General features: G+C 43.2%; 1 protein-coding gene and 1 long non-coding RNA gene across 8 annotated transcripts in view; one reads left to right on the top strand and one right to left on the bottom strand.

The window, feature by feature from the left end:
- LOC111243619 (uncharacterized) overlaps nt 1-15,769 on the bottom strand; it is a 126,507-nt gene that overhangs the window by 100,518 nt on the left and 10,220 nt on the right. For 2 of the 4 annotated variants that reach the window (XM_086981651.1, XM_022789421.2), the window contains exon 1: nt 11,496-12,331. The exons of 1 other annotated variant lie outside the window; for it this stretch is intronic. The gene's annotated coding sequence lies outside the window, so the exon portion shown is untranslated. Of the gene's footprint in view, nt 1-11,495; nt 12,332-15,769 lie in introns of those variants that run through there. One more of the 4 variants, XM_086981648.1, reaches the window with a different exon arrangement.
- LOC147757407 (uncharacterized) overlaps nt 1-15,769 on the top strand; it is a 52,473-nt gene that overhangs the window by 5,585 nt on the left and 31,119 nt on the right. The window lies entirely within an intron of this gene.

Consider the following 15,769-nt stretch of genomic DNA (forward strand, 5'->3'; position numbering starts at 1 on the left):
CGAAATCAGTTTCGTTCGCTGATATCATTCTTTGCTCTGGCAGCAACAACTGCAGGCCTTCTTCGTATCCGCGGTCTCTTCGGAGACGGGCCGCTTCCATCCGCCGCGTTTTGGCTGGATGGCGGTTGTTTTCACCGTTGTCGTAGCGGCGACGTACGTGGCCGCCACTGTTGACCACCGCTGGCGATTGGAATCAGTCGAATGAAACCGTGTGGCTCATGCACCGACCGTCAGATAGCATCGTCCTTTTTCAACAGCGGTTCGACGCTGAACGTAGGACGAACTGTTGTTGAAGGTCGAATTCCAGAATAGGCGTACAAAGCTTTCCGGTTTCACTACAGATTTCGTACCTATATAAGCGCATTTGTACATTGATCACATAAGGTTGATTAAGTGTTACATCACCAAGATCTCTCCGTCAACACCAGACTGTTCTTATAATCTCCTTTTTTTTTCTGTGGAAATTTCGGCATGCGTTGGCGCCTAATGTGATTTATGTATCTATATATTTCCATTACATTTACAAACAAGCCTCGTTGAGCAATTTTCTTTAGCCATCGCTTGTGCCTAAATGAAGCCATTGAGGTAGGTACTTTCAAGGTAACGTGTATGATGCAAATGAAGGGGCCGAAATTTTTGTTGCTACATACTTGTTAGTTCTATTGTCGTTTGAGCTTCGTGTTCAATATCTATGCGTTATAGGTAGCATTCCAGTTGCCAGATGTTTACCTTAACACGGTGGTATCATGAAATAAAGTTCAAGTCCGAGCCCGTACTGCCATAGATTTTCTACTTTTGCAACGTTTTATATAATAACAGAGCACTTTTTCTATCTTTAGCAACAGGTGGTTCTATTTGAAATGATCACATTAAAAAAGGAAAACAAAGTTTTCGGAGTTACACTTCTAATCGGTCAATTTGAGTCACCGAGTTCTCATTTTAGTGGTACTGACAGTCCACTATTTAAATGATGACAATTAATGATGCGTATCATTAATTATAGTTATTTGAATTCATGCATATTACGATGTCGCGTTTGGCCCTTTTTTTTTTTTTTTTTGAGGGAACAAGCAGTGGACCGTGCGTTTGTCTCCTTTATTGTATCATTATGGTGGCATCAATAAATAGTAACCGCACAAGCCATTACCGAAATTCTAATGCGATATCAACAAAGCAGAGGAAGCTGATGAATAAAACGCGTCTGGTTTAATATCCTATTCTGGAGACACGTCTATCAACGGTGGACTAATGGAGTATGCTGTTTTCTAATAGCGCGCTTCGATAACGACGTAGATGCTGTGCCTTCATCCAACCGATTTACGTTAAGACGAAGAATCGCGCCGTAAGCGGGTGTTCCATGTCTCCCAGCCATCATCAACGAAACACTATATAGATATAGGGGATATTTAACGTTTGTGGTTTTTTCAGCTTTTTTCGATTCTTAGCCCACCTTCGAGATCGATACTAAATAATGACAGGCGCGTTGCGTATTTCAGCAAAATATTTGCCTTATCGAAGGACGTAAAAGCTACCAAACGGACTATGATAAGTACAACGCTCAAGTAACTGTAACAACAATAGACCTTTCCCGTCGTCAGCCGGAATCTGTATCCCTGATCAATAATTTTTAGAACGGCTATTCACATCAAATTCTAGCAAAATTTCGATTGAAACCGTGGCGCGTCAATAGGAGCTTTATCTATATTTGTGCGCATGCTGTTCTATAGTCACCTTCTGTAGCAGGTTTTCCCTTAATTCGTTTCTGCTGTAAGAACATAAGTAATGTAAAGCCCGAAACAGAAAGATTCCATAGCGGTTATAAGAGTTACCGTCTTCAACGGTCGTTTTGCCTAGCTGTTTACATCTCGTCCATATCATCATGAATATTGTTGTTATCACCATTAGAATTACTTGTGTTACAAGCTGCTGCTATCATCATTTCTTGCCGGTTGATTTCAGGGGCTTCGTCTTTCTGAAAGCCTGCCAGTCCCATCCCTATAGTCTTTCATAATTCAAAGAAGACCGCCTGCAGTCACAATGACACCGAGCACATCTAGAAAAATAATTGATTTCTTCGTTTGTTTTTGTCGGTAGTGTTTTTGTAAAAAAGAAATCAACAACATCTATTGCGTTGTCTATATTAAACAGCAACGCTCGTTAGTGAATGAGTGAAGTCTCTATGAAGTATAGGAGCAATTGTTAATTATTGTTGAAGCGTCTGTTCTGTACCTTTGAATTCATCCCATTGGCGCATCGGACACCTCCCTGAACCATCGTCATGAAGTTAATTTCTGCCATCATTGCGATTAGTCAGGCCGAATAACTACTGGGTTTCACGGCAATTATTGTGCACAAGTGCCAAACCACCTGCTCGCCAGCCCGGAACTAGAGGGTTGTCGAACGTGGCGTGACGTGGCAACGAGCGAAGAAGATATTGTTCTTGAGAAAATTCGTCGGCTTCTTGTAAGTTATCAGCGCTTTTAAAGGGTTACAGGATTTACCAAATTAGGCACTGCTCTGGGACGTGAGTTCGCCTTGCGTTAAACTAAAGGAGTTAAACTAAAAGAGCCAATGATATTTTAGCTTTATAATCACGCTGACGGTAGATGAGTGGGAAAGAAGTTGACGTACGAAGGCGATACAAACACGACTTCGTGAAGGAAGACAAACCAATTTTAATGATGTCGTTTTTCCAGCAAAAGTTCCCACTGAACTGCAACGCGTTATTGAAACGGTTTTTTCTCTTGCTTAAATATTTCCAATTTTTTTTCCGAGTCGTACATCTAGTATTCCATGACATAGCTGGCTCTTAGTACAAAACGAAGTTTGTGTATGCCCAAGTTCGAACCTAACCATAACCTATCCCCGTAAGGCTAGCAAAGCAAACACATCACCCACTAACCTAAAATCAAGGCTACCCAACTGTATCAAACTTGCCTAACCATTTTTTGCGAAGTCAGAAGACCCGCGATATTTTGATATAAACGTCCGAAAGTTCTCTGTCCCGGATGATATATATGGACACGTTTTTATCGTTACGGATACAGAGATTTCAATTGAACGTATTAACGGTGCTATCGAAAATCATCATCTAAATCCTCGAACTCAGTCGTCGGACCTATGCCCAAGTTCTTGTCGGTATGTGAACAGCTTATGAACATAAAGCCTTTATGTGTCCCGTCGCTAACGATCATTCAACGGACTTGCATTTCACCGTTGGTCGAAGCAGTTTCGGCGGTGTTGCTACTTCATATCATATATATCATAGTTGCATGTTTTTGCACAAGACAAAATGGCGCCCCACCACATAGTGCTATATTTATAGTAAATGTCATCTGCTTTTTCATGTTTTTATTAATAATAACAACGATTGCGAACTTCCCTTTCATATCAATAAAAAGTTCTTGCTTTAGCTATCCATAGTTATGGTACCTATTTCCATTAAGCGATATTTGGCCTGTTACAATCACCGCATTACGTCCAGCCATAAAATTGAAATTTTTGATTGTAGTAGCTTTTTTTTATGTTTTTCTTTCATTTTTTTTTTTTTATTGTTTCTCCTTAATCATTACTCACGTTGCTGTTTTGCTTCCCAGGCTAAGCACAAGTGTGTCTATGTTTAAGTCTATTTGAAGCGGGAACTTTTGGGGAATAAAGATCGTCTTTGTTCGTACGCCAATCTGTCACTTGGACTTCCTCTTTTGTTAAAAAAAAAAAAAAAAAAAAATAGGAGTTGGATCTCCTGATCGTTATGGCGCTTACTAGAATAGTCCTTTTCGTCCTTTACTTAAATTACTCGGGCTAGCAGGTTAATTGACTTGTAAGTCTAAGGTACAAGCCACAAAACTGTAAACTTTTATAGCTACCAAAGTATCATGTCTCTATACGTGGCGCGCACATGCTTTAGGTATGGTGGTGGAGTCTAGGCAGTAGCGTAATTGGACGGTACTTTCATAATAATTGTGACTCAAGATAGTAATTTTTCGTGGTAATCCTAGAAACAAACCACGTTAAGTTATGCTAGCTTAATTACAATACGACTTAGACCCCCAAGCTTTGCGTTAGCCCAGTGCACGGGGTTCGATAGATACAAGAACGTCCAGTACGTATGTCCCAGTTATCCCATGTGGTCAAGACATTTGGTCAGAGCTTACACCAAACGCTGATGTAACAGTAGTTGTATAGACGTCATTTTACCCATTCTCTGTCTCAGCTGATACTATCAAACTAGCTGACGCCTAAATAGTTTTATATATCTATGTACTCGTTGTCTATGGTTCGGATGTATTTCAAGACAGGTCACCAGTACAGATTAGGGAAGTCGTGTCTGCGGTGTTTTTGCTACTTGAGCGTTAGTAGAGTCATCAACGACTCCGGACTGAATTTATCAAATCCATAATTCTATCTCACAATGGTACTAATTGTGATAAACGAATAGAAATTATCTCTCTACATCAACTTTAGGTCTAATAAATGCATAATGATTATACGAGCTTCGTTCCTATCTCATATATCTCTTTCATAATTTTATTCTTGCGCCCATCTTCACCTCATCTATCCTCTTGATTAGAATTTTTTTTTACCATTACGGCCCCCCCAGTATCCTTGCTTTATAACAGGTCTTTACATTCTTCTTCATATAACGGCAATTCATCGCCTCATCGTTACTGCTACTACTGTGACAGCGGTCACAAAAGATGCGGCATAGGACCACGGCTAGATTTACGTTACCCATCTAGCTACATTCTTACCTCTTTAATATGTAGCTCTATATATACACTATAGATACATACTGTTTAGGGATGTAGGGTTATGAATCCCTACTCTGCGTTGCAGTTTACCGTTGCTGTCGTTAGATAAGAATGGCAACCGAATGAGGACTACCGAATGCGTGAATACCGCCGACTTCTTTTTCCTTCTGCTAAACCTGCTAATGCTGCTTCATGCAAGGGACGGCCTTTACCGTTGTTATTCGCCAGGATAAACGAATTACTTTTTCATGAAACGCTCATCTTCGTAGGCGTCTCATCATAGCAACAGTCAGCAGCAGCAGCAGCAGCAGCAGTACCAGCGGCGGCGGCGGCGGCGGCGGCGGCCCTAACATCTGCAGCGCCGCCAAATCCTTAGAAGTAATAGGTGGCATTAGACTAAGGGGTCGTTAAAAGTACAGTCACGTCTGCTGCTCGCCCTGCTTGCAGGGGCATCCATGCAGCTGCGATAGACGAAACAGACGCCTGTTTGGGCGAGGTTTTCGTTGTAACGTTGGCGTAGTTGCGGACATCTAGTCAACTAGACTATCAGCTCTTCTACATATAGTTTGCATACGCTATACCAAAGTTTAATGGTCTGCTAGTGATAACGATGGCGGTCAGAAGAAGCGTCACCAAAGTAACTTTACAAACCATTTATCGATTAACGCAACTACGGTAGAGAGCGCTCCGCTACTGCAGTAAAAGCTGTTGTACCTGTCGTTGCTATTTGCATAAAAGACGGCTTACTTATGACCTAGAACGCTCGTACCAATTCCACTTACAGTAGTAAGCACTACAAAAATTCTAGAGGGAATCTAGGAGAAAGGAATCACACTACCGATGAGTGAACAAAAAAAATTATCTTTGATGTATTTTACCCAGCTGCTATAACTGCCTCGTTCACCCCTAACGAGAGCGTGACTCTAATACAGTATAGACACACAACCATACGATCAACAGACATATAAGCCAAGGTCGTACTAGAATCATTCACTCGTCTTCTCCAACAATCTACTACCTAACTCAAGTGACGAATGACGGGTTGTGTCCACTTGACGTCATTTTAACTCTATGGAGCCACGGTTGTACTTCTTGCCAATTGAACATGACTCGGTGTGTCTGTGTGTGTTTGTACTTGTGTATGGTAAGGGAAGAACTGATAGCTAACGACAAAAAACTGCAGATACATGTCTTATTGGTGAAGATACACTGCTGCGGAGAAGCAAAAAAGGTCATGGACACTTATGGGCTGAATGAACAATCCAGAGGCCTGCATCGGAGGGGTTTAGATCTTTGATAGCGTGTCAGCCATAGGCCAGCGTATATTCCTTGACGCATTGCATGCGTAACTTTTTCATTTTTATTTGCTACCGTCGTTACCAGTGCTATAGTGCCTCTAATAGTAGCGTCTATAACAGTTTGCGTGTGGTGTATTGGCCTATGTGCGGGGTAACCTCATTCCGAGCATCCTCAGATGGTTGGGTAGAAGGAAGCTGCTACTTGGGAAGTCGATAATACATTGCTAGACAATAATGGGTATGCCATATAACGTACGGTCAATAGCATCTATACATGGGACCGACTGACGAATGACACGTAATCGTTCGCCGTTTAAATATTCAAAGCACAATTCCACCAGTCCGGCGATTGTATTGTTTTCATGATGAACACATTCAGCAAGTAGGTAGAAAGATCGTTTACGGCAGTCTGCCCCTCTAGATACGAGGTGCATAAATGGCTTGAGGAAGCCCCCGATCAGAGTAATGTTACAGCGGAAATTGTTGATCATGACCCTGTTGACTTTCTGGATGCATATAAACAGCTGCTACGCCATCGTTTCTGCCAAAAGCATTGGCTATTTGCAGAGACCTGCTTCAATGACAAGATGCGTAATATAATACGAATCATTTAACCATTGCGTTCGTACTTCGTCTATGGAATTGCCCGTTCAACTGTAATGGTTGTAACAGCAGAACCACAGGAGAGATATGTTTACTTAATTATAGATCCGTTAGCCTGGTCTGGGTTAGGACAGCATAAAGTGAGCATACGCAGATGACAGCCACTGCTTCCATCGATGGCGTTCTACACATACGTACGTCACTGCGAGAATAGTAATTTGCGTCTAGACGAGTTACGTGAGCGTGTCTCGCTACATGATACAACTAGCAAAGCCGATCAATATAGCCTCGATGGTTCGTCTTTCGTAGCTGTTTACAGGTACGCGACTGCTGCCACAAGATCGCGCGGGGTCGAACTACCAGTGACCCGTGACAAACAGGCGACCGACAGGCAATCGAGGACTGACGTGATGCTTGCATACGTCAACTTCATCTACCATTGTCAGAGACAAAATTGTGTATATAAAAACAAACTTATTGTTGTTCTTTTTGTGGTTCGATCGGCGATCAGTCAACTGGTTTATCAGATGACTGTTCGTCAATACTGTTTCACAGGATAAAAAGAGGCCAATTGCGATGTTCCACTACTTATTATTGTCATAGTCTAGTTATATGCGAGAGCTGATGATGCCTTCCTGTCTGGCCAGTATCGCGTGGCTTCTCCGCCTTTTCGAAGCTACACAGAAGGGTACAACACCGTTTCCCTATCCACCAGCACTAAATATATATATATATATATGCATATGCCTCAACTATAAAATGTATACATATACCTCATGTAGGAAATCATGCACGACGATGACCGACCGTCGGCAGCAACTAACGGATGACTCAGGCAACCCTTAGAAGATAAAGAATAAAGGGATAACATCAGAGAAGCACCAGTGATTGATACCGTACAGTGATTTGATGAGAGCGTATTATCCTAACATAATCAATCCGTTGAAGTCCTCCTATAATAGGAATCTAGTTGTTGTAGTAATGACTTTTGGAAGGATATCAATATGATTCGTGGTTTTCATCGCAGGGCGGAGCACGCTGTAAACGAATACGTTTTTATGATTTGGTTGAATGAATATGTCCCTATATATATATAGGTGCCTGAATAATTATTCAGGCACCTATATATAGTGTTTCCGTTTTCCATCCATATGCGCCACTTTGCGGAAAGGAAATTGGTGATACGTCGGGTTGCTTGGCGCCAATTTTGCCAGAGATCGACTCTCGCAACTCTCGTGCTGTTACACGAAATCCTAATGCACGCATGAATAATGTATGTGAGCGTAACGAATGATAACATAAAGTTAATTGTTTCAGGTAATTGCGCTTAGCAAAAAGAAGAACTCGGCTTCTTCCATTGATGTCGTGTCCCAATCCTAACTAACCCGTCGTTATTGGGATATTGCCATCATAACACCATAAAACGTCCACGAAGTGTATACGATGTTTTTTTGTTATGTGGTGTTCATTGGTGGAAAGTTTTTTCTTTTTTTTTTTTTCGGATAACAGATTTAACGCAGAGTTTCGAATTATAGAACAGCTGCAGAACTTCTGTTCCGGGAACACTTGCTAGTTACTTCGAACAACAAAGGAACGGAAGGCTTTCCCGCTCTAACAGTCAAAGCTATCTGCCAGTGTACACCGTTGTCGCAATGAATGCCTATGAAGGTGCGCTTAATTGTTGAGCACGTTTGACCGATACCGTCTGATTAAACAGATGTTTCCACCGTACCACATATTCATAGACATGTATTTGCAGTGCTCGCGAACTCAGCGTGAGTCCATCAGCGAGTCAAATGCCTCACGCCAACGTGTCCACGCGAACGTAATTGGCTGCAACGCGATTGCTAATGATCATTTCGCGGTCAACGGAACAAAGCTATTATCTGTTGCAGGATGCTGAGTGCGGTTCATGCAGATCTTCATGCAGTGCCTTATATAAGCCTCTCACGCAGCCGTGCGTATCCTCCAGTGGCTGCCGTTGTGATTATGATGATCATGCGGTTTTATCATGATGATCCTGTAGGCCATTATCTTCCGTAAAAGTAAATGCTTTTCTCGGCTTTTCTTCCCTCTCCCGATGTCTGTTTCATCCTTCCAACAAATCACGCTAGTAATCAACTATACAAACACGGATGTAAAGTATAACGGGGAAAACCAGGCAAATCTGCTAGAATAACAGCACTAAGCTGGAGAGGAAAATGCATATAGCAGGAATAATGAACTTTTCGGTTGCATAAAGCGGTGTTGGCAGACGGATCGAAAGATAGATCACCAACGACACTTTTGGTGGCAACATACCACGAGTTGAACAACAGTAAGCACGGCTACTCCATCATATTTTTCCCGTATAATCAGTGGTAGTAACAACCGCTGCGCACGCGCTTTCGTCTATCACTTCATAGCATTTCTTCTATCGCCAAAATTTCGAAGCTCTATCGCAACTGGCCAGTTCTCTTGTAACGTGTTCCTTCAAGTTGATGTCGGGTGTGGAGTGGATGGACAGTGGACGGGGGATTTCGTACCTCCATATCTTGCTTGGCGCACACAACTAAGAGAAGAAAATCAGTCACTCGATCAACCCGACACAAGTGTACGCAGCAGCAGCAGCAGCAGCAACGGCAACACAAGTTAGAGAGAGCTGTGTATACGAGGTAATGGTCCAGATCAGGACCGGTCCATGGCCGTCCTGCAGCGGCTATTGCTGGCTGAACGCTACCGAACTAGACAATGATAATGAACTGTGGCATTTACACGGTGCAAGAGAGCATGTGGTGGCTGACCACAGGCCGAGAATCGACCCGGAATTACGTTGCTTCGGAATCAGTTATGTTGTTTGTTCACTCGTACTAAAAGATCGTTTACGGGAAACATGCGCCACTCATGCTGGCGCGAACGTTACCCACGATACCCTAGCCACAACGTACGCTGCCGCCAGCATTAACAGGACCAGCGTCACCGACAACGATCAAGCAGTATTTGCCGACGCCGACGCCACTTGCGTTTACCGTTGAAGGAACAGCGAAATGCTGCGTTTACCGAAGCAGCAGCAGCAGCAGCTATAACAAAAGTAAACACAGCAAAGGTAAACGAATTGGGCGTCTATCCACAGCGCTGTATAGCAGATAGATACGTTACAGTGCCATACACGGTAGACAGGGCGATGGTGTTGGCTTATCGTCGCATGCGTATGGCGCAACCTTTGGTTCGGGCAAGGGCAAACCACTACGGCGGTGAACGATATCAGAGCTTTGCCTGCTTACCATATATACACTTTACATATACATAAAATACACCTTCTGTGCTCGTCAGAAATATAAGCCGGACACTTTAAGTTAAGCCAGTAAATAAATGCCCTGGCTTTTTCGTAGACCTTTATTTTTGACTTGCTGCTTCGTAGTTGTCGTGCTGTTTTAATTGTCACAAGCTCGAAAAAGATGGAAATGATGACAACGGAGCTTGTAGCAATAACAGTGCCCTTAAAAAACAAAAAGCCGGACTAACAGCTGCAGCAGCCGATGTAGGTGGCAGAAAGACGCTCTCTTCGCTTTTGTCTTATCGACGACACTCGCGGTGCTGCTACACTAACGGCTATTTCTGCCGAGGGCGAATAAAACGGAAGACGGCGAACTCATGGAGAACCGCCCAAGCTTCTGCTATCACTGCGTTGAGTTGCAACCCTGCTACTTCTTCAGTTGTTACTGATTACTGAGGTATTACATAGCTTAACCAATGATCAGAACAGACATGTACAGAGCTTCCTCGCTTATTCTTGTAAGCAGCTCTGATACCTATGAGTTTACTTCAGCCAGACACATCTGGCACTGTGTGTGTATATCTGCATGCGCCAAGAGACATCGGTTGGATCGGATGAAATTTTAGCGAGTCCTTCTAGACGAGGCTTGTTAGAAGGCAGACGGGTCGGCAATTGTTGCTGGATGTAGTTAACAGATAGGGATTAGCAGAGGACCAGAACTGGCTTCTTGATAAAAAAAAAAGCTTTCTTTAATGCGTATGGGAGTATACCTATTACGACCGTACTTCGATGTAAGCGAAGTATCTACGTACATATATGAGTGGGGAAGGGACATTTAGAACTGTTTTAGGTTCTACTGCTATGGGGGTGGTAGTTGCCGTTGTTCTATTGGTTCGTCGAGACCCACATAGTCAACGATCTACGTGCCCGACCACATTGACTAGCACGCTAATTAAAACTAATGTAGGGGTTTAATGACTGTTGCTTTCTGTACTATGTGTTTTCGTACACATGTGCGGCATTAAAGCTGGTGACAATTTTCTTTAGGTGTCTGAATGGCACCTTGGTGCCATAGATTGGAGAGCTCATCATCAAACGGAAAATAAAGAGGGGGAATTAATTATTGATTAGAATGTCGTACGAGTTAACTGAATTTGGCTCCTGTAAGTTTTTCGATACTTTTTGGGCAAGTTTGGATATTAGTACGCACGTGATAGTGGAGGTTGTTATTGAGATAGACGTCTCACGATGCCAACTTATCAGAGATAGTAATCAACATGAACGATAAGGTGATGTTACGTGTAGTGAATAATTGAAATTAACTACTATGAATACGACTGCAGGTAGAAACAAATCAGTCTATGTAAATTGCGGGAAAACAGAAATCGAGCTAAATTTGAGGCTGGCTTTGTCCTTGGTGCAGCGTACCGTCCCGCAAATACGACGACAGGGAGAACGAAGGACAGAGGACTCTAATCATTGCCGAACTTTTCTAGTGAACCTTGAAGCTGCTGTTGCCGTGGTTTTTGTACGTTCGTTGTTACACAATGAAGATGCGAGTCTTAATTAAACAGACTAAGTACTTACAGCGTACAACTTCTCCCAATCCTGTTAAGTGTGCAAGGGACGACGGCAATTGTAAGATATCCGATTGGTTCAGCGAGCTTTTGTCTTCGTTGGATCAACAATTCCCTTCTTCACTTATATATGGAAATATATATAGGCGCAGGGTAATTCTGTTAATTGCTACTATCCAATGGCGAATGGGCCGTACGTCACAATTAAGGAAGGGGACCCGTCCCGTCCACACTGTTATCACACACAATTCACCACTAAAACCATAGATATCCACTGCAAGTTGTTAAAAAGTTGTTGTTGTTGTTGTTGTTGTTGTGTATGCTGCCGTTGTGGTCAGTAACCATCGAACAATTACATCTGTCTACAAAGATAATTATTGATAAGCAATGCAGTAATAGACAGGGAGCGAAAAGACAAGGAAAGCCCGTCTGAATGCACAGTAATTGAACAAAGAGAATCCTTAGCGAAGCTTTTTATGTCACTGTATCCCTAGTTTTATACGTTTTCCTTGCGCAATATAACCGCACTAAGTTGACCTGCTGCTACCAAATGTTGGCGTCGTTCGTGCGAATTAATTTGTTACTCTAGCTATGATTCGCAACCAGCGACAAAGGCGGCCAGAAACGGCCTTTTTTTTGTTTTCGTTTGCCTCTGCAGTCGCCAGTGCTCTTCCTTACGTTCGTTGTCGTGATCGTTAACCACCAGCACAGCTATCGGCTACCGTTCTTTTCGTTATTCCAGACCATCACTTGTTTCGATGCAATAGCTGCATCCACCGACTGCCACGTCAAGCGGCGATTGGTACGCACGCTCCCTTCGGAAGCTGGAACGACACTGGCATGGTGTGGGGTTCCGCGCGGCGCAACGACTTCACCCTTGCCCCTACCTCTTTCCAATCAGTCAGCTATACGGCCAAACAGCACCGCGAGCGCTGCCTGTTGAACGAACACCACCTCCGTAGTGCGCCCCCTAACGATTCGAACGATAGAACGAGCAACGGTCAGCAGGAGTAGACGCAGAACCGTCAGCAGAACAACCGCTCCGTCGGACTGTTCCACGGTCGTAGTGTAGCGGTACCACAACGCCACACTGACAACTGGATTTAACGGGCAACAAAAACATTAGCAGCGAGGGGCGAGGGGGGGACAAACCGTTAGTATGGGAATGCTGCGGTGGGCCTATAGTGTTGCTACGTGCTACAGGGTAGAACCGATCGGCTTGTTACTGGTTGCTTACTGGCGATGCTGGTTACCAGGTCTATTTGTTGATGCTATTGGCAAGTGATAACGGTTAGATGTTGGTCATGGCATTGTATAATAGTATGGCCGTATATTATCCCTCAAGTGGCTGCTGCAGAACAAGATTGGGGGTTGTTGGGGCACTTATGACTGGAACGGCTGTCGTTGTCAAGGCGATTTCGCTCGTTAAATCCGATTCATGTCGAGAGCTCACCCGCTTCTGCTGCCGACGTTCACTGACGACGTAGCGATGACAGAGTTTCGGAGCAATTGCGATACACAACTTGGTATGGGGGGGGGGGGGGGCAACTGTAAAAATTACAGCAATGGTGAGCACCTCGAATGTCAGAAGTGGCACGAAGAGGTGCATCAGAGGAGCCAGCGGTTACAGTACCACAAGCGCACTAATCGATGTAGCAGCAGCAGCAGCAGCAACAAAGAGAGCGTCGATAGGCGGCAGCATAACCGGGGTAGCCAAGAACACGTAGATTGTGTACATCGTTCCAACAGATAGATGGATGACGGAAATGGTAATATACCACTGGCGAGCCAGCATCAGCGTGGCTGTCGTTCCGACTGGGGTTACTATTGCACCGAGTATCAATAGAGCAAATGGTGAAAAGACCAATGAAAACCGAAGCCGAAGTCAGAATTCCGCGTCCACCAGTGCCCTGCAAGTCTCAGTTGACAATTGACTAGCCGTTGCGTTTTAACTGACATAGGCCATATAGCGTGCTTGCCATCATTAACATATAGATGTTATTTATGTGTCGGTTTAACCACGGAAAAGTCCATAAAAAAGGCTCTAACAAAGCCACTGCGTGTTGGCTTGGCGAAGACGTCGTCTCCTAACCAGATGATATCTTACAGTCTATACAAACAACAATAAAGGGGGTAAGATTCAGCGTTCCGAATTACAAAAGGTTAATGCTAATAAATAAGATGTAGGTTTATCTGTATACAGATACTATCTATTATTATTACTGTGTATGCTGGCAATATAAAACGAACGGCAACAGGCTGTTGCAAAAAGGTTTACTATAAAAAAATGAATGTTTCTCTATTATCGTCGTCCGCATCACGCCATAGGCCTGCCGTGCGGAAAGTTGGTGGTAATTAATCAAATTAGTTGATCTGTATGTGAATATTTGCATCTGCTTGACTGTTAGGGCATCCGTGTATTCAATGGCTTATGATTCTCACCTAATCACCTGCGTTCGTGGAACTAACGCTGTTTTTGTAGTGACCAGTGCCGCATCGTTTGGTACTTTCTAATGAATGTTATGGTACTTGGAACTATGATGAACTTGCCTACCAGCAATGATATATGTGTACAGCGTAATCGTTGTTCAGTGAGACTCTCGCATGTTTGAAGATTTACATAATCGATTCAAAACATCGATACGTTTATACACCGATTGTTAAATGATTGACCAGGCTGCTTTATTGGCTGCGGTGATGGAGTGCTGCTGGGGCTAATAAAGACGATTGGCCGATATTATTATATATTCTTCTACGTCAAGCTCTCGTCAGGGGAGGTGACGGTGGCGGGGGTAGCTAGAGCCAAAACAACAAGCGGATTGAAAGGGCGACTTTTTAAAGCAAAAGAGCAGTTTTGCTATTCAGGATAAGTCACGGACGGGCGAGCGTTTTTGGGGTCGATTTCAGAAAATTCGGATTTATTCCGCACTGCCTTATATTACTACGTGGTGTTAACTACGGCTTGCAGGTTGAGGACATGTTGTAGCGCGTGTTGCTGCAGAAATCTTTGTGCATTTTGAAGGCTGTTAGTACACGAGGGCAAAGAACATCGTCCCCAAACATCCTACAATGTTGCTACGTTCTACTATGAACCTTAATTATCATCTATTTTGCTCATTTTCTAGCAGCCAACAAGTGAAAATGAATATAGGATACACAAACTGTTTCATTAAATAACAAAAAAAAAACGGGTTATTGAAAAAAATTATATTCTGAATAGAGTTAGTACTTAAGTTTACCGGGAGAGAAAATTACTTGGAATTCTAGCGGCGGCACAGTTGTAATGGCAGGCACGAATACACGCGAACTTTCAGAGGCCCAGACCGAAGGTTCAATGATTTTTGTTTTTGTTCGATTTTAATCAGTACTTTTTGCGCTCTTTACAGGACAGCACAGAATTTTTTGTTGTGCGTTTTAGATAATATAAATTAGCCCTTTGTTATCTTAGCTACGCACTGTAGTTCAAGTAAAAATAACTTGAATGTATGTATAGTTGAATTTGTTGAACTTATCTATCGAAGTTTTCGCTTAATTCGCGCCAGGCGCTTTTCTGACTACACGCAAAGGTTTTTTTTCCATCGGATCTGCTGTGAAACACCTTAAAAATAAGCCGATCCGATTGCGAAAGTCGAACATTTAAAACAACGTGACGAACGCGTGTACTGGGCAGAGACATTAATCTTTTCTATGTGTAAACTAGTTCCGGTACGCAATACACAGAGTGACGGTCAATAACTTGTACTTGAAGCCTGAGGCGTCAGCGTTCGCCTTGTGGCTTCGGTTACGGTACTGAATTTGGCAACTTCGACCACTCTGAGGCAATACGCTGTTCGAGTGGCTATAACACGGAGGAGACGCAATAATTAATACGCTAGTGGTTCTCTGGCGAGTTCCGACCGTCAACAATACAAGCGTTGCAGGTAGTCCCAGCTTTATAATGCTTTTGTGTCAGATCTGTCATAAATTTTATCCTAAAATCGGCCAGAATCGACGATATCTATCGACCATCGAAGAGTTGCTCGTCAGCGAGCCACCCCTATCAATCATGGGATCGATTCTCACATACTGGATGAATTCTGATATCACGCATGCTTTGTCTCAAACAATGAGACAAAACTTAAACCTCTCAACGATAGCCTGTTTCTACTGTTTATACGTATTTCCATGCAGCTGGTGGACTAAGCAATCGCCATTTTACGGGAACTCAGCCAAGAAAGCGATTTAGAATTCGATGATGTAATATAATAGTACAAAGGCTGATCTCATTAAAGCACAACCAAACAT

This window comes from Varroa destructor, unplaced genomic scaffold (genome assembly GCF_002443255.2).
Source record: "Varroa destructor unplaced genomic scaffold, Vdes_3.0 BEIS01000002.1, whole genome shotgun sequence".
Taxonomy (NCBI): domain Eukaryota; kingdom Metazoa; phylum Arthropoda; class Arachnida; order Mesostigmata; family Varroidae; genus Varroa; species Varroa destructor.